The following is a 17,262-nucleotide window of genomic DNA, read 5'->3' on the forward strand; positions in this document are numbered from 1 at the left end:
TTGGATGCATATATCAACCAAGTCCATCTCATTGCTACTTTCGAAGCACTCTCTTACACGATCGCTGAATCGGTTGATAAAGGCAAGGACATCCTCATTGTCTTCCCAAGTTTCCTTTGTGAGAGACAAGGTGGTAACTCGTTCTTCAGCCTGGAAGAATTTGGTAAGGAAATGATCTTTTAGCTGCTCCCAGGGGTCGATGGAGTCTGGCTCAAGATTGAAATACCAACGATATGCTCGATCAGTCAAAGACTTGGAAAATTCTCGTAGGCGAATCACATGATTGTCACCAAAATGACCCAAAGCCTCCATAAACGCATGACATGCTCCCTAGGATCGCCAGTCTTGCCGTTAAATTGTGGGAACTTGAGAACCAAATACTCTTGTGGATATGGGGTTTGTGCGATAGCAAGAGGGTAAGGAGGCTCACTGCCAAAATCCAAAGTGCGAGATGTTGGTGTGCCCTTCTTGAAGAGGTCACGTACCTCAGAGCGTGTGAACACTTCTTTTGGGGCAAAGTAGGAGTAGGAGGGAAGATGACGATGTGCTTTAGGGTTTGCCTGAGCATAAGTGGGTGGGGAGCAAAACATGGGCTCTTTACCTTGAGGCAGGAAAGCACAGGGAGCCATAGGGGTTACCTGTGGTGCAGGGTTGTAAGGCTCTGGAGTGGGCTGTGACAAGTCTGCACTACGCGCTTGACCTGTTGGCGACCTCGCAATCTGTTGCTCATGCAGTGAGGCTAAAGTTACACCAGCCGGAATACTGTTAGCGAACGCCAACTGAGTTGCTGACGGAATCTCTGCAGGGATCGTCGTTGGCGTTGCTGTGATACCCTTCGATTCTAGAGCCACGGATGATCAAGTCCGAGCACAAATCCGAGAGATATCAAACAATTAATATGTAAAACGAACACGGAATACAAAACTGAATTTAAAAGAAATAAATAATATAGCTGAAAAGAATTCTAAAATAAAATCCTTACAGTTTAAAAATTAAAATAATAATAATATTCCAAACTTTCCAATCTCTGTACAACTCGGGAATCCATCTAGTGGACCCCTTAGAATCCAATCTGAACTAAACAACCGAAGATTAAATCCCAATCTAAAACATAAAATGAAATCCTACATTATCAAAGGAGTGAGTGTCTGTATCTGCTCTGCACGTCCAAGCTCTAGCCCTGGAACTGACGAACACCTGAAAAATAAAGGAGTGGGTCAGGCCCACATGCAAGTCCTATTCTACTATAATCCAATCAGAAACCCGATACGCAGATACATCCTAGATAGCTCAACAATATCTAGAGTAGTCCATATATATATATAATTATACACTATAGGACGCTTATTAGTCCAAGTAGTACATCTCAGCCTGAGTAGAGATACCATGCAAATCGTACATAATGTGGTCATGTATATCTAGACCTACCAGGGAACAGAAACCACCGTCCAGTTATCCATCCTAGACGATATACGCACCCTAACCACGGTCCTGAGACTCAAGCTCATACCATGGCACCATAACATAAATATATAAAGTCCGTTCAAGGTGTCATTCAAAATGTTTATTGACCTGACACATAGTTATAAGTATGACTTAACATTTTGTAGTTAATCCATCTTATTTCAAAATAGGTAGGACTTAGTGTTTGAACTAATCCGTCCCCAATATAGGTAGGTCTTAGGGTTTTGAACTAAGCCGTCCCCAATATGCCACCGTCCTATACCGATACATACACACACATATAAGTAGGACTTAACTTTTGTAGTTAATCCAACTTATTCCAGAATAGACAGGACTTAGTGTTTGAACTAATCGGTCCCTAATATAGGTAGGTCTTAGTGTTTTGAATTAAGCCGTCCCTAGTATGCCACCGTCCCATACCGGTGCATACAAACATCCACATAGTATAATTTGATAAAACAATATTAAGAAATTCATCAATAATATTCCAAACTATGCATCAATATCAATTAATACACATATATCAATATAAGACATTCATTATAGGCCTAGAAATCATATTCCAATAATGTAAACTGCTAAAATAATCTAAGCATTTACATTCTCTAACTTGTCCATAAATTGATGCAGTGAAATAGCAAACATATATCATTTTTTTTAATCCAAACCAAGGATAGATAATTTCAGGTAAATCACTATACTTATAACTCCATCTAAATATGATTTACAGCTTTAAATCATAAATAAAAACAATCTCCAATTTATAGTAAATAGATTTCTTCACCATAACAGTGCACAACCTACAAGTTTTTCCTCAAGTTCACCCTACTCCATTCCTTAGTCAAATTATGAATTGATGTTTCTCTATTGTTATACAGGTCTATAGTATTCATATACATGATTTAACCCAATTTAAACCCAGTAGAAACACCCTGCACCAACCAAACAGACCCTAAAAACCCAAAACAGTGCGTTTCGGAGGAAGAGAAGGCTTAGAAAAATTCAGAGCCTTCTCCAAAACATGGGAGCCGGCTCCCCACCCTTGGGAGCCCGCTCTAAGGTCTTGGGAGGCGGCTCTTGCTTTGTGAGAGGCGGCTCCCTCCTTTTGGGAGCCGTCTCTCTCACCCTTAAGAGCTGTCGTCCGTCTCTGCTTCGTCTTCCTCGCCTCCGGCATTTTCCATGGCCTCTGTATTTGTTTTAATACTTGTTCTAATGTTCATTCAACATCCCAGACTAATTTTAAGGCATCAATATACATCAATAATCTTAATTAAACAAAGCTTAAACAAACACAGTAAGGATCAATTAATAGAATGCTACGGATTTGCATACCAGTATAAATTCAATGAAACTAAATAATTTCCAACATGCATAAAAGACTTGTTTTAGCATCAAATAAACTCCTGGAGTCTACCTAGGCATGCACAGAACACGGGTTAAAGGAAAAGAGCTAGAACATAACTTGCCTTGAGTTTCAACTTTGAAACCCTAAACCCCCGTCTCTGAATCTTCAGTCAACGTTGTAGACTACCGTTTTACTCCTCCAGTGCTCTTGGTTTAACCCAGAATCACTCCGTTCCTTCCTCCTTGAACCCCTCTATGTATCCTAAGGTTCACACTCTGTTTCTCTCTGTCTCTCAATAGGGTTTGTTCGTCCCCTTATACCGACGTATATTGTTGTATATATATAGACTTTTTAAAACTTAAACCCTAATCCTTATAATATTACAAGTAAAAATTAATAAAGCCTATAAACAGAGTCGGCTGCAACTTGAATCCTAAAACAATATAAAACCCTAATTTACAATAAACGCATTTAAAGAATATTAAACCAATAAAAATAATTCAATTAAAGCAATAATAATAAAAAATGAACAATTAATTCAAGTAATTCAAATAATCACAATTAATTCAAAAAAAATTCAAATTAAATAAAACAATTCAACAATTAATGAAAATACACACCTAACAATTTAAAAATGCAATAAAAACAATTAATAAAATACCAGAATTATCGTTTTGAATTTAGGGGAATTACAGTTGCCGAAACCCTCTTATCAAGAACATGGTGGGCTTCTTCAAACTTCTCCATTCGAGTCATCAGCTGGTGGTTCATGTTGTGTATAGCTTCTAGAACAACATCGGCGCTGGATTTGTGTTTGGACTTTGAGGAATGAGATCTAGTGTTGGCAGCCCTAGTGCTAGTGTCTCTGGCGCTACTAGCTTTGGCACTTGTGGCCCGATGACTGGCGATTTTTGGACTGACAGTTTTAATGCCGGTGGCTTCAACTGCAAATACTTCTACTTGCGCCAGAAGGGGAACCTCATCTGAATTCATCGTTTTGCTAGGATATTCCCCAGTGAAGTTGCCAGATGTAGAAACTTATTTCTCGTGGGTCCCGAAAGTAGCTGTAAGAGTCTAGGAATATATCACTAAGACAATATGAGGAATGCAGAGAGGTAGAAGAAGGGAGAGAAAACCAGTCTAGTCAAAGGATTTGAACAATGGTAGGGAAGAAGCTGCCGTCAGTTTTCCTTTATTTCTTTTGTCCTTGCCCCCCTTTTTATAGCCCTAGGTCATCCAGGTGGTGTCTTATTGGGCCTCCATCCTCAGAACGGGTCAGGACCATGCCCTTTTTGGGTCATGTTGCCCTAATCCCTACTTCTTGGGATCGGCTGCCAAGTGTACCTTTCCTGTTGAATAATCCAAAAAATAGCAGGCTGTAAAGGCAATTGTTCTATTCCAGCTGTCTTTTGCTCTTATCCTTAAACTAGGTCTTGCCTTAGTAGGCAAGACATTACTAATTTTCCATCCTCCATTCCAAAATCCCTTATGTATCCCAAAGTTACTCGAGGAGTCCTACCACAACTCCTCATTGATCAAGGATAGGTCAGGGTTCAAAACCCTTTGCTCGGCAAGTTTTGAAGGGGTTAGGTTGAGGCTCAAGGCCCGTCAACCGACAGATTTTTGCGAAGGTCGAATCGATGTCCAAGGCCCGTCAATTGATGAATTTTTGCGGAAGTCGGGTCGAGGTTCAAGGCCCATCGATTAACAAATTTTGTAGGTTGGATCGAGGTTCAAGGCCCATCGATCGACAAGCTTTGTAGAGGTCAGATCGAGGTTCAAGGCCCATCGATCGACAAGCTTCGTAGAGGTCAGATCGAGGTTCAAGGCCCGTCGATTAACAAATTTTGTAGAGGCCAGATCGAGGTTCAAAGCCCATCGATCGACAAACTTCGAAGGGGGTCAGACCGAGGTTCAAGGTCCGTCGATTGACAAATTTTGCAGGGGTCAGATCGAGGTTCAAGGCCCGTCGATTGACAAATTTTGTAGAGGTCAGATTGAGATTCAAGGCCCATCGATCGACAAACTTCGTAAAGGTCAGATCGAGGTTCAAGGCCCATCGATCGACAAACTTCATAGGGGTCAGATCGAGGTTCAAGACCCGTCGATGGACAAACTTCGTACGGGTCAGATTGTGGTTCAAGGCTCGTCGATTGACAAATGTTGGCCCAAAGTTAGATACCCAGTGATCGGTTATTGTTGAGGTGGACTTTGTCAGAATGTTGACTGTTTAACTTGACCTTTGGTGACGTGGCTGCACCACATCCACAATGGGAAAGTGGGTTCAGGGATTTGGCGGTGTATGAAGAAAGGAAGCTTCAGAGTGAGGGTGGTGAGGAGGAGGTTCATGGTGAGTGATTCAGTGTTGTTGGATGCGTTGGAACGATGTTTGGGGATTGGTGTTAAAGGTGGGGGTGGAGAGGATCAGAAGCTGAGTGTTTTGAGTGTGATTGAAACTGCTGGCGGTATTGCAAATCCAGGGCCAGCGGGTTCCGGTATGTGGTTACTCATATTGTTTTTGTTATTGTTTTTATTGGAGAATAGTTATTGGTTAACCTCAGGTACCTGAAACAGAATTATTTATTTGAATTTTCAGCCAAAACTAATTAAAATTTTGAATTTGTTGGCCTTCCTGAAATATATAAGAAGATATAACAAAATCATGATTATTTGATTAATTAATTGATGATTTCTTTTCCCCCTCAATTCCAAGCCCATGATCTATTGTCAACTGAAGAATAAGCTTAGTGTCAAAACATAATTGTGAAAAGCACTGTAAAAGACCCCCTCTGTAACAAAATCAAGGTCACTTAAAACAGATTTCCATTTTGGTAACTTTTGAAACCTTGTGTACTAACTGTGAAAAATTATATAGTTTTTGGTGTTAGCTGGAACACAATTATTAAGATGTAGACTAACTTTACAATCGATCATCTTGTATTACATGTTGAATATCCTTGATGATTAAATAACATTCTTCCCTCAAGTAGTGTTGAAATTCCTCAGGTATAGTTTCCTTGAATATAATAGTCCTCCTCTTTATTGTACCCTACGACAAAATTTCAGTTACATGTCATTGATGCGTGCAATCTACGCATATATTTTAGAATGGTAATATATGTGCTCTACCACAACAATCTAGACCACACAGTTAATAATTATGTCATGTTCCGGCCAGAATGACCCGAACATAACGTTATTCTAAAAAGAAAGAAAAAGGAGTGCCTCAGTGCATGTTTTGTTTCTTCTGGATTGATCAGGGTTATTTTGGCCGTTTCACTGTTTTTTGGATTATTAGAACTAGTAACCAGTATTTGATCGGTATGTTGCTGCTTTTACTTTTTATGGTTATGAATATATAAGATCTGGCAATCACTCTAAGCATATATATATATATATATATCAATTCATACATTTTCTCAATTCCAACTTCTAAATTTGAAAAACTGAATGACGAGTTCTCATGTTTCACCTCCATGCTCCATCTGATTTGTGACATACCAGTGGCACATATGCAGAGGAGGATTAGGAGTTTCTGAGCCATCATTTTGGAATTTCTTGTTCCTAGATTTCTTATTTAGAGGTTAGTCCTATGTGTGTTTTTTTTTAACCCGACAAATGATGGTAAAAAATATCCAGTTTTGCATCTTTGAGCTCTGACATAGAGATAAGCTGAACATATCCCTTATGGGTTTGACATGCACAAAGAGAAAGGAGAAAATTCTCTTTGGAAGTTTTATTAATGATCAAGTGCTAATACCATGAATGGATTACCAATATAGCACTAATCTGTGAGCTAGGCTAGCAACCGTCAGCCACAGCATGTGCACACGATAGCATGGTCCATCTGTTCACATATTGGCAACTCGAGATTCCCTTGATCTTCAACTAATTGAGGAAGGGATCAACAATAAGGGCGAAATATTAATTAAGAACTTAAGATCCCAATAAACCACTAGACAACTCTTTAAGCATGTCAATTGATGAAATTGTGTATTTTGTTTTCTGCTCTTTAATGCGGCTACTGCTACTCTCAATAAGAAACTCTATCTCCACCATTGCATTTCTTTAATTCTGTGTTGATAGTAAAGATCATCGTCGTCAGCCTTTTCTTCTGTTTTCTCAAATTCTCCATCCTTAAAGCCGTCAATGAAACCTCCATCCTTGTAGCTGTCATACTAACCTCAGTTTTAGCCTCTTCCCAATTTCTTATTTATTAATAATGATGGGTAATTAGGACCGAGAGATCAATTCTAGTCTTTCATGGACTTTTGGCTGGTTACTTACATATTTTGGGTTACCGCAGATTGTTACTTGGCTGTGGACTGTCAAGTGGGTGTCAACACTCTCTTGTGGAAAGCCTTTCTAGTTGCATCTTAACTGTCGTAGTGGGATTAATAGCCTTTGTCATGTTATAAGTTGGCTGTAGCAATCAGAGTCTTATAAATTTCTGCAAAATGTTGCGCTTTAGTTTGTCTCCAACAAATAAATACGTAAGGAAGACCTATCATGCTCTACATTTGATTCTTGAGTGGATTGATTTTATTGTCGGTACTTCAATACTATCGGAATGATGAACCCTCTCTATGCTCCAGCATGAACCTGACCCTATTCAAATGTTTCATATTTTGCAACTACCATAATCCTATCTCTCTTTTGTTGCTATGAGAAAGTTGTTGCTCCAATGAAATTGAGTCAGTAAACTTTCTGTGAAGTCCGCTGAATCTAGAATTGTAGATTTTCATGGTAATTGAGGAGCATGCACAGTTCACTTAGGTTCAATCACAGAGGCACAGTGGGTTGCACCTTAACACTTCACACAGACAAGTTTTTAAATTGTAGACTTAGGCTCTGTTTGGTTCGTGTTTTGTTTTGGCGTTTTGTTTTAATCCGAAACAAAACAAGTGTTTTGTTGTAAAGTGCTTTAAATAGTAATCGAAAACATGTTTTGTAATGTCCATTTGTTGCAAGATTTTTGGAAGCAAAAACATGAAAATATGTTTGTAAAAAAGTGTTGCATGTTTGAAATTTATAATGGTTAGTTTAAAAATGTCATTTAAGAGTTTTTTTAAAAAAATATTATTTATTTTTACTATTCATCGCTATTCACTATAGTACATGTTACTACAGTGCTGAAACATGTAAAAACATCAATTTGTTTTGCACATTGCCACAACATTTCGTGAATAGTGGCAAAAAATCAAAACACCAATTGTTCACCGCTACAGTACAAAACAAAACATTTTTTACCAAGCACGTTTTTTTCATTGTTCACCGCTATAGTATCCAACAAAAATAAAAACACCAAAAACAAAACGCGTACCAAACAGGCGCTTAGTCTTCATATCGTATTTTGACAAGTTTTAAATTGTGCTACTTGACTTGGGGTTCCTTATTTTCATGTTATAAATACCCGAGAGATGCATTATTACCTATTTTACCTTTGATATTTTTGTAGTCATGCAAGTTGGTGGTGGAATGCAAATGATTGATCTGCTTTTCCAACGTGGAGTCAAAAAAATTGCAGTTATCTTTGATGAGGTTTTTACAGGTTTCTGGCGTGTGGGAGCAGAGGTTGGTTGAACATAGTAATTCAGTTACATCTCTTTTTTAACCTTTATCTTTGTAGTCAATTCATAGGGTGTTTATCTGTCTTTCCAGTTTGCTGCAGATCTACTTTGCTGTCAACCGGATATAGCCTGTTATGCAAAGCTGATGACTGGTGACACTATACCCATGGCTGCCATATTGGCAACAGATGCTGTTTTTGATGCATTTCTTGAGATTCAAAGATTATTCACTACAGTTGGTCGCCTTGACTTGAAAGGAACATTTGATTCAAGTTATATTGGGATGCCACCATTACTGATAATTTGCTGTGGCCTCGACTACGTCATTATGTTAGAAGAGATTGACTGTAATTATTTAACAGCACATCTTGAACAGTGAGCATTGACAGGGGTAATATGTTTGCGTGCCTTATGACAGACCTAGATTACATGAAATGGTATGCTGCTTTAGAGGGAAGTGAAAGAAAACTGCGGGCTCTGAAACATTTTATGTTGGTAGATTACATTTATGTGGTTGAGGGACATAATGAGACTTCTTTGCTTAAAGAAGTCGTCATAGGAAAAGAATGGATTCGTCCCGACGGGTATGCTGCAGTGAATATAGATGGGACGTGCGACAAAAATGGTAATGGTGGATGCGAATCGGTTTTTCGGAATCGTTTATGGGTTGTGGAAAATGCGTTCTTCATGCCTATGTGTGAAGTAAATTTGGTGCGGAGCTGCCAGCTATTGAATTGGCCGTGTACCTTGGTTATACACACATTGTGGTATGGAGTGACTGGTGATTTGGTAGATTTAGTTACCACAGTCACCCCATACCACTATGTGTGTATAACCAAGGTACACGGCCAATTCAATAGTTGGCAGCTCCGCACCAAATTTACTTCACACATGGGCATGAAGAAAGCATTTTCCATAACCGGAGGCATCCACCATTACCATTTTTGTCGCACGCCCCATCTATATTCACTGCCAGCATACAAAGTACATCACCAAAACACATAAAACAACCCCAGCACCTCACACAGCATAAAGCATACAAGACGAATCAATTCTTTTCCTGACGGCTTCTTTTAAGTAAAGAAGGTCTCATTATACACCTCTGCTACATCAATGTAATCTACCAACATAAAATGTTTCAGAGCCCAAAGTTTTCTCACTTCCCTCTGAAGCAGCATACCATTTCATGTAATCCAGATCTCTCGTAAATTTCGTTCGCAGTGGAAGATTTTTCTTTAACTCGTGTTCTGGCAAGAGACATTTAATTTCAAGAAATTTCCTATTGTCTTTGTAGAACTGTGTAGGTGTCCAAAATATGTTAGCCCACACGACCCACATAGCTTGGTCAAATGGTCAAAGAACTACGCCACATCATCAACAATGACCACATAGCTTGGTCAAATAGTCAACAGATTACGCCATATCAACAACGATGGCCCACAAATCAAACGGTCAATGGTTAAAGATACGTGCCATTTACCACGTTATCACTATACCTCGAACAGAAGAGCGAAGACTTAAAGACCTGAGTTGGGAGCAGGACTCAGGATTACCTGGGATCCGAGAGGTACTTGGTTTGGTGGCTGAAGTCCAAGGTTCGTCGAGTTGACCCTCGACCTGACTTGTAGAGAGAGAAATACCATTTTGACTCCCGAAATTATCAACCTCATTTTAATATAATTTTATAATTATTTGAGATATTTTTCTCTTTTAATTATTATATTAATTAATTCATATGTGATGTCATTAATCATCCAACCTCTCACCTAGCCTATATAAGGAAGTGTTCCAAGGCCAAGAGGGGTAGAGCAAACAAGGGAGGAAAACATCTCCTAGACATTGAGAGCTCTAAGCCTCTCTATCATTTGTTGTCTTCACAACCCTTAAACATTTACCAAGGGAGTTAATGGTGTTTAGTACACTGTCATCCTCTTTCTCTCTCTTTCTCAAGTTTGTTTGGGCTTTCACCTCTCTCAATCCACTTCGGATTCTATTATGTTGTCTGGATCACTCAGATTTGTGTATGATATCACCATTTATATGTATTTTATTGTGTTATGAAAACGAACCCCCACAAACTGTTGCCTCAACTGCATATTAAAAAGTAGAAAATCATACTTATTTTTTAATGGATAAGAAAGAAATAAATAAAGAAAAAAAAAAACTAAAGAACTTGGTTTTCATCATCAGATGTTGACAACCGTTAGGTTCTCATTAGAAAAAAGTAGGGCAAAGTCCAAAAAAAAAATCCCTTTGACTTTCAACCTTTTTCACTAAACCTCCATCGATTATTTTTAGGGTAAAATGCAATAAACCCCCCTGGACTATTGGGGTTTTGCAACTAACCCCCTTAGACTACAAAAAAAATCCCCCTGAACTTTAATTTGTTGCATATTACCCCATCAGGTCACCGAAAAAGATAAATGACATTTTTGCCCTTATTATGAAACGACACCGTTTGAAGTATTATCATATTAACTTGCTGATGTGGCAACAAAAATCTTAATGGCGAATGGGAGAATTACAGCACACCGAAGAGATAACCTTCTTTCTTTTATGGGAAATCAGTGCCGCGAACGTGGTCTTCTCCGTAGTAACGATGAAAGACCGACATATCAGAGTAGCGGAGAAGACAGAGGAAGAAGCGGTAACAGCGGCGATGGTAGCGAGTTTGTGGGGTTCGATTGGGTTTAATGGTGTGCGATTTAGCTTGAATTGTTTGAATTCCCAAATCGATGGAGAGGCCAGGTAGGTGATGGAGGTAGCGGTGATGGTGGTCAGGGAGTGAGTTTTGCTGTTCAATTGGTTTTACTATATGTGGTTTGGTCTTAATTATTTGAGTTTCTATGGGTTTAGGTGTGGTGGTGGGGTGGTGGCGGCAGAAGAGACAGAATTGGCACAGCGGTATGGGGTGGCAGCGAATCAGCTTTAAAATCGGCTACCAGGCAAATCGGTGAGACCACGGAGAATTATAAATCCACAGTCCGACAGTTACCATGGACGACGGCAATTGTCCGTTTCTAGCTTTTTCGTTCACCGGCCATCGGAACAACAACGGATCTGTTGAAGAAGCCTTAGCAGAACTTCACAGCGGTCTCGAAAGTCTCAGAGCTTCTACGTCTCTCAGTCTTTTCCGGTCACCTTCCACGGCGGCAGTTGTGTCATACGGTGGTCGCAGGTGTCACAAAGGGCGGCTTCGTCGGCGGAGCAGAAGACAGAGGCTTCATCTCTGTTACACACGTCGCACTGGATCTTCATTTGGCCGGTACGGTTGTTTAATCTAGATTGATTTTATGTTATGTAAAAAGCAAAATGGGTTTAAGAGGTGAGAGAAAGGGAAGTTAGAGAGAGAGAGAGGCTTACGACGATGTTTGGTGGGATGGAACGGTGGTGCTTGCAGCGGTTCTGAAATCAACAGTTAACGTTCTGGCCAACGCCCCGTGCTCCATCAGAGTAGTCATCGACCGGGGACTAGCAGAATCCGGCGACTTCGCACATCGGGATGTTGAATTATAGCAAAGCCAGGCCTTCAAAAGGGCCTGTTGTGTAAAATTGCAGATGGGAATATGGTTCACTGTTGGACTGACCAATGGGTTTTGGATTTTACTTATTTGAAGCCTAGTCCAAACCTGTTAGACACACCTTTGGTTTGATGAAGAAGATGAACAGTAATATATATATATGTGTGTGTGTGTGTGTGTGTGTAGATAGAAATGAAGGTTTATGTGAATAACATGAGCTATTTGATTTGGGGAAATTTTTTATAAAGGCTTGTTTGGGTCTGTGTTCCATTTTACGGCCTTTGGGTCTACCAGTTGGAAGTTAAGGGCATTATTGTCATTTCATGCCTATATGGGCAATATGGTCATTTAAATTTAAGAAACCAATTTTAACGGTCATGTATCATCGGACATTGGACGGATGGGGTCATCTGCAATAATTTTGCATAGTCTATGGGGTTTCTTGCATTTTTGGAAGTCCAGGGGATTAGTTGCAGGTTTCTCAAAAGTCCAGGGAAGTTTCTTGCATTTTACCCTTATTTTTCTTCCAAAAAACTCCCTCATCTATTAGAGGGAATAACTAAGGATGCAAAATGATTAAAGTATCCCTTGGGCAAAATTTGTGAATTGCCAATGGAGAGGTTAGAATTCACAATAATGAATTGATTTTTCTCCTATATAGGACCCAAGGAGAAATAATAATAATAATCACTAATTGTGTCTAAAGCAACTTTTCAATTTTTCCATGAGTTATTTTTTTGATGTTCCTTCATTTCATCATTAGGCAACTAGCAATACTTGTCCTTTTGCGAATGAATACCTATTTACTTATCAGTGGTTGTTTTCGGAAGAGAGATATAATACTCTTTTTTATTTTATTTTATATTTATACTGATATTTAAATTAAATTTTGAGTCCCAAATCTGGTATTGTAGACTAATATTTGAAGTTGCTTTGTGATAAACGTCTTTCAGCCATACATTATTGTGAAAACCAAACCAATGTGAGAAAATCACACCCATATAACTGTTTTTTAATTTTGTATTCAATATGAATCTATATAAGTATGTTAAATGCATTGTTTTAGAACTGTAGTTTTGTTCTATTTAATTGCTTCAAACACCACCAATTGGTCTTCCTAATAATGAGGTTTTTTTTTTTTTTTTTTTTTTGAAACTTAATTGCTGGAAGCTATTAGTATTAGATCGAACATTTTATTATGATGGATTTTCCTTTTCTTTACCAACAACCATTTTAATTTTATTTGTTTGAAGGTACAAAAATTTTCTATTATGGGTTTTATGGTGATGGACTTATGGTGTTTTTGTGTTATTTTGTGTGTTTATTTATTTTGACAACAACATGATTTTTTTATTTATTTATTTGGGGGTTTCGTGAAAAAGGATGAGAGTTAGAAGTGGTTTTTTGGACTTTACCCAAAAGTATTTTTGGTATTGGAAAGAAACAAAATTATGGTGATAATTTATTCGAAAGCCAGGTGAAAAAAACTTATCAAATGTAAATAATACTCCCTAGACTTACATTTGAGAATCAATAAATCCCTTGTAAGCCTGCCACAAATTAATAAAACATCAGGATTTTGGCACTTACTGAAGTAATATGCAAACTTTTATAAAACTAAAAATATATATTAATAATAATAAAAAAAAAAAACCCAAAACAAATGGAGCTGATCTAAAAGTCCTTCATGGAGTTACAATCCACTACATGTTTAATTTAAATGATCTAGTATGAAATTTTGCCAGCCCCAAAACCTAATTGTTAAGCAAAGCCACGTGTGTGCTTGTGAAAACTCTTCATAACAAGTCATAAAAGAAGCAGAAACAGGACATATCAGGTCAAAGAACATTCTGTGGACACGCTTTAGAACTTTAAGAATGGCCAAAGGAACCATGAGCCTCAGTTTCCTCGGTTTTTATCTCACAAAGAGTCTAAAGACAATTAGAATTAAGGCCAACGAACTGTCCATCAGTATCAGGTTCTCTTTATGATACACCCAAACCTAAAATAAAGGACAAATATTTTAGGTAGACATGATGACACTTTTTTACCCACGCCCGGGTTCGAACCTCTGTCCTCTTCTTTGAGAATGGAGAGGTTATGCCATCGGGCTACAAACAATCCCTCCTGTGGTTATCACGAACAGCATCATCTACATATTATATTCTAGTTTATAGATACATCATACCTGTATTAGTATACACAAATGAAGAAATTCCAACCAAATTTATCGCAAGTGCAAACAAAAAATCCAAGAAAAAAGAAACATAAGATTTTATAATCTTCTAAATTTGCATATGCACCACTTACACATACAAACCCACTCCTATGGAGTGGGGTACCAATCTATATATAGATTATAGAGATGAATCAACATTAGATTATCCCTTCAATATAAAGGTTTAGAAGTGAAATCTTTTTTAGGGTTCTGTAAAAAATAATTAAAATATCCAATAATGATACTCGTTCAAAAAGGAAACATACCCTTTAAACATCTAAACTAATTTAAACAAAGCAAGTTCAAAAATAAGAAGATTAGGGTTTCAAATAAAGAATTTAGAGACCTAAAGATAAATACCGAAGAGTGTAAACCAAATAAAAAATTGAACTGTAAACATGTTGATACTTTACATGTTGGACTCCTTTTTGTGGTGTCCAGCACCTGCTGGACATCCTTGGAGTGTGTCTTGACTCCCCTTGATACCCTATGGTGTCTCTGAATCCCCTTGACAATCTTTATACATTCAAGTGCCATCGATTCATTCCTTTACATTTCTTACTATTTGTGGCTCTTTTCCATAAAGAATACATCAGTAGGCTTGTGATAGTCACCATACAAGGAGACTTTCATCTCATTCCATCCGATGAAGGGTTACTATCTGCATTTCTTTTTCTTTCTTTTCCCTCCTTAGTTATCCAAACACAGAGAGGTTAGCACTATCCTCTCCTTCCTTTCCCTTATAATCGTCACCTTCTCTGATTTGTTCCCCTACTAAATATCCAAAAGCACTGTTAAAGAATACAAGGATAGCTTCAACTTTTCTTTTTGAAGCATTTCAAAGTCCCTCTTTTACTTTTCACCCCTCTTTCACGATTTTATTTTTTCCTGTCAAAGGAAGGAAAAACTACAAGGAAGAAACAAAGGAACAATCCAAATCAAGGATTTGAATGAGCCAAGCAGGCCAAAAGCGCCACTCAATATCAGAGAGTGGTTACTTATCAAAAATTTTATATATACATATCATAATCCATAATCCTGAAAGTATAGCAAGCAAGCACACTCTATTTACAATTCTGGCAGAGAAGTCACACACATCGAGTGTTGAGACTATCCTTTTCATTAGTTTTTCCCTAGCCGGAAGGACCCTTAAAATGCATTTCAAAGAATCCCCATTCCAGCTGCCAGATTTTTAAATCACAAAATAATAAAATTAACAGAATCAGAAAATCACTTTAAAAAATTAGGTGCAACTTAAAATGAAGTAAAATTTATATTGACAACGATGAGTGCTATCACTGAAAACTTGAGATCCAACAACAACAACAATTAGGCATTTAAACAAAGCTTCACTGACTACCAGGACCATTTATTCTCTACTCATTGCATATAAACTTGAAGCCAATTGAGCATGCTTTGTTTTGTAGATCCCAAACCTAAAAACCAGTTTTTTCAAGCTTATTAAATAGTTTAATTCCCTCTTGATTTAGGTGTTTTTTTATTTTATTTTATTTTATTTTATTTTTTATTTTCCTAAGTTGGTACTCACACACACATACCTCCATTGAGGCTTGAACCCCTAACCTCTCTTTGAGAAGTAGGGGCTTGGTACCGCTAGGCCACTGGCTTGTTGGTCTTGATTTAGGGTTTTGCCTAAACTACTTTGCGTAATTTTCGAACACAAGAAGTCATGTATGTTCAACGTGGCCTTCTTTGATTAAGAGAGCAATTCCAATTGCAATCCCCTGACTTTGAAACTACCGGCTGGTTTCTAGAGGTTGGCTGGTAAAGTACATAAACATGTAGATGAGGGTTAGAACCAAGAGATTACTAGGCCACTAATGTCTGAAGATTCCATTATTGCTAAGAATCAAAGAAACATGTGTGAAGATTCCTCTTGGTAGTGTCATACATTACCAAGAGGTTACCAGGCCAGCCACTAATGTCATAAAGAAACTAATCCATAGTAAAATTAACACATCCTATAAGGAAGAGAAAAAAAAAAATAAAAAATAAGTTACTGTTAAACCACAACCAATCAAAACATTCTAAATATAAAATTCCTAGACAAAAAACAAAAAAATAATAAAACAGCAAGTTAAAAGGCTAATTAAAGCTATGTAATGGGCTTGGTTTGTTGCAGACAAGCAGATCAATAATGAGCTTTTTTTCTCAGCCCAACAAGTAAACCTAGATTTTGAGTGGAAAAAGTCATATTTTTGAAATATTGACATTAGTAGTTGAAGTATTTTTATTCACGACTTAAGCTAGCATCACAATCATAAGGACATATAATAATAATATGAAGAAGAATCATTCAACTGATAGATCATAAAATGGGAAAAAATAAACATGTCATTATAGACCTTAAAACGCCAATTAAAGAAAATAAGAAGAGCATAGATAGCAGTGAAATTAACTTCATGAGGACTGAGGCGGCATAATGCTCGTTGACCCTTTGATAGTTGTTAGAGCCAAAACTTCAATCCAACCCCCAAAAACAAGAAAAACTCCACCCCAGCTTTTTTTCTCCCTTCCACTTCGACATCAACTACTGAGGGGAGAAGGGAGGCTGCAAAGATTAGGTTTGCAAGGGACTTTAATACAAGCCTATATAAATAACCTTCTATATAACAGGTGTATAAAAATCATATTTATATGTGAAATAGGCTTTGAATGATTTTTTTGCCCTAGAACATATTGTGGAGAATAATGTGGACAAATCTATAAAACAATTGCAAACTAATCTCATGTACTATAAAAAGTGCAAGAACCCGAGTGTTAAAAATAAAGCAAACTACCGTTTATGGTAGAGTGCAGAACAAAAAAACGAAGAAAAAACCTTCAACATAGCCAAACTATTCAACGGAATAGAAGACGAGAATGCAACAGGACAAAAACCTAAAATCGGAACACCAAAACCCTAACCCTAGAATTTCATATGGAGCATAAGAACAACAAAAGGTAGTCCAAGGAGCAGTGCAGAAATTGAAATCGGATCAAAATTGTTGAGGCTGCATTTCAATATTAAATGTTATATCCTCTGCTTATCATGTAATCCACATGAGATCAGCATAAAATAAAGATAAAAATAGAAAGAAAGGTTTTCCCTCTGAATCTGATCAATGACATAGAACACATATT

The sequence above is a fragment of the Cornus florida genome, unplaced genomic scaffold (assembly GCF_030987335.1).
Source record: "Cornus florida cultivar Cherokee Brave unplaced genomic scaffold, ASM3098733v1 CherokeeBrave_3.0.0_Hap2_Chr10, whole genome shotgun sequence".
Classification (NCBI taxonomy): domain Eukaryota; kingdom Viridiplantae; phylum Streptophyta; class Magnoliopsida; order Cornales; family Cornaceae; genus Cornus; species Cornus florida.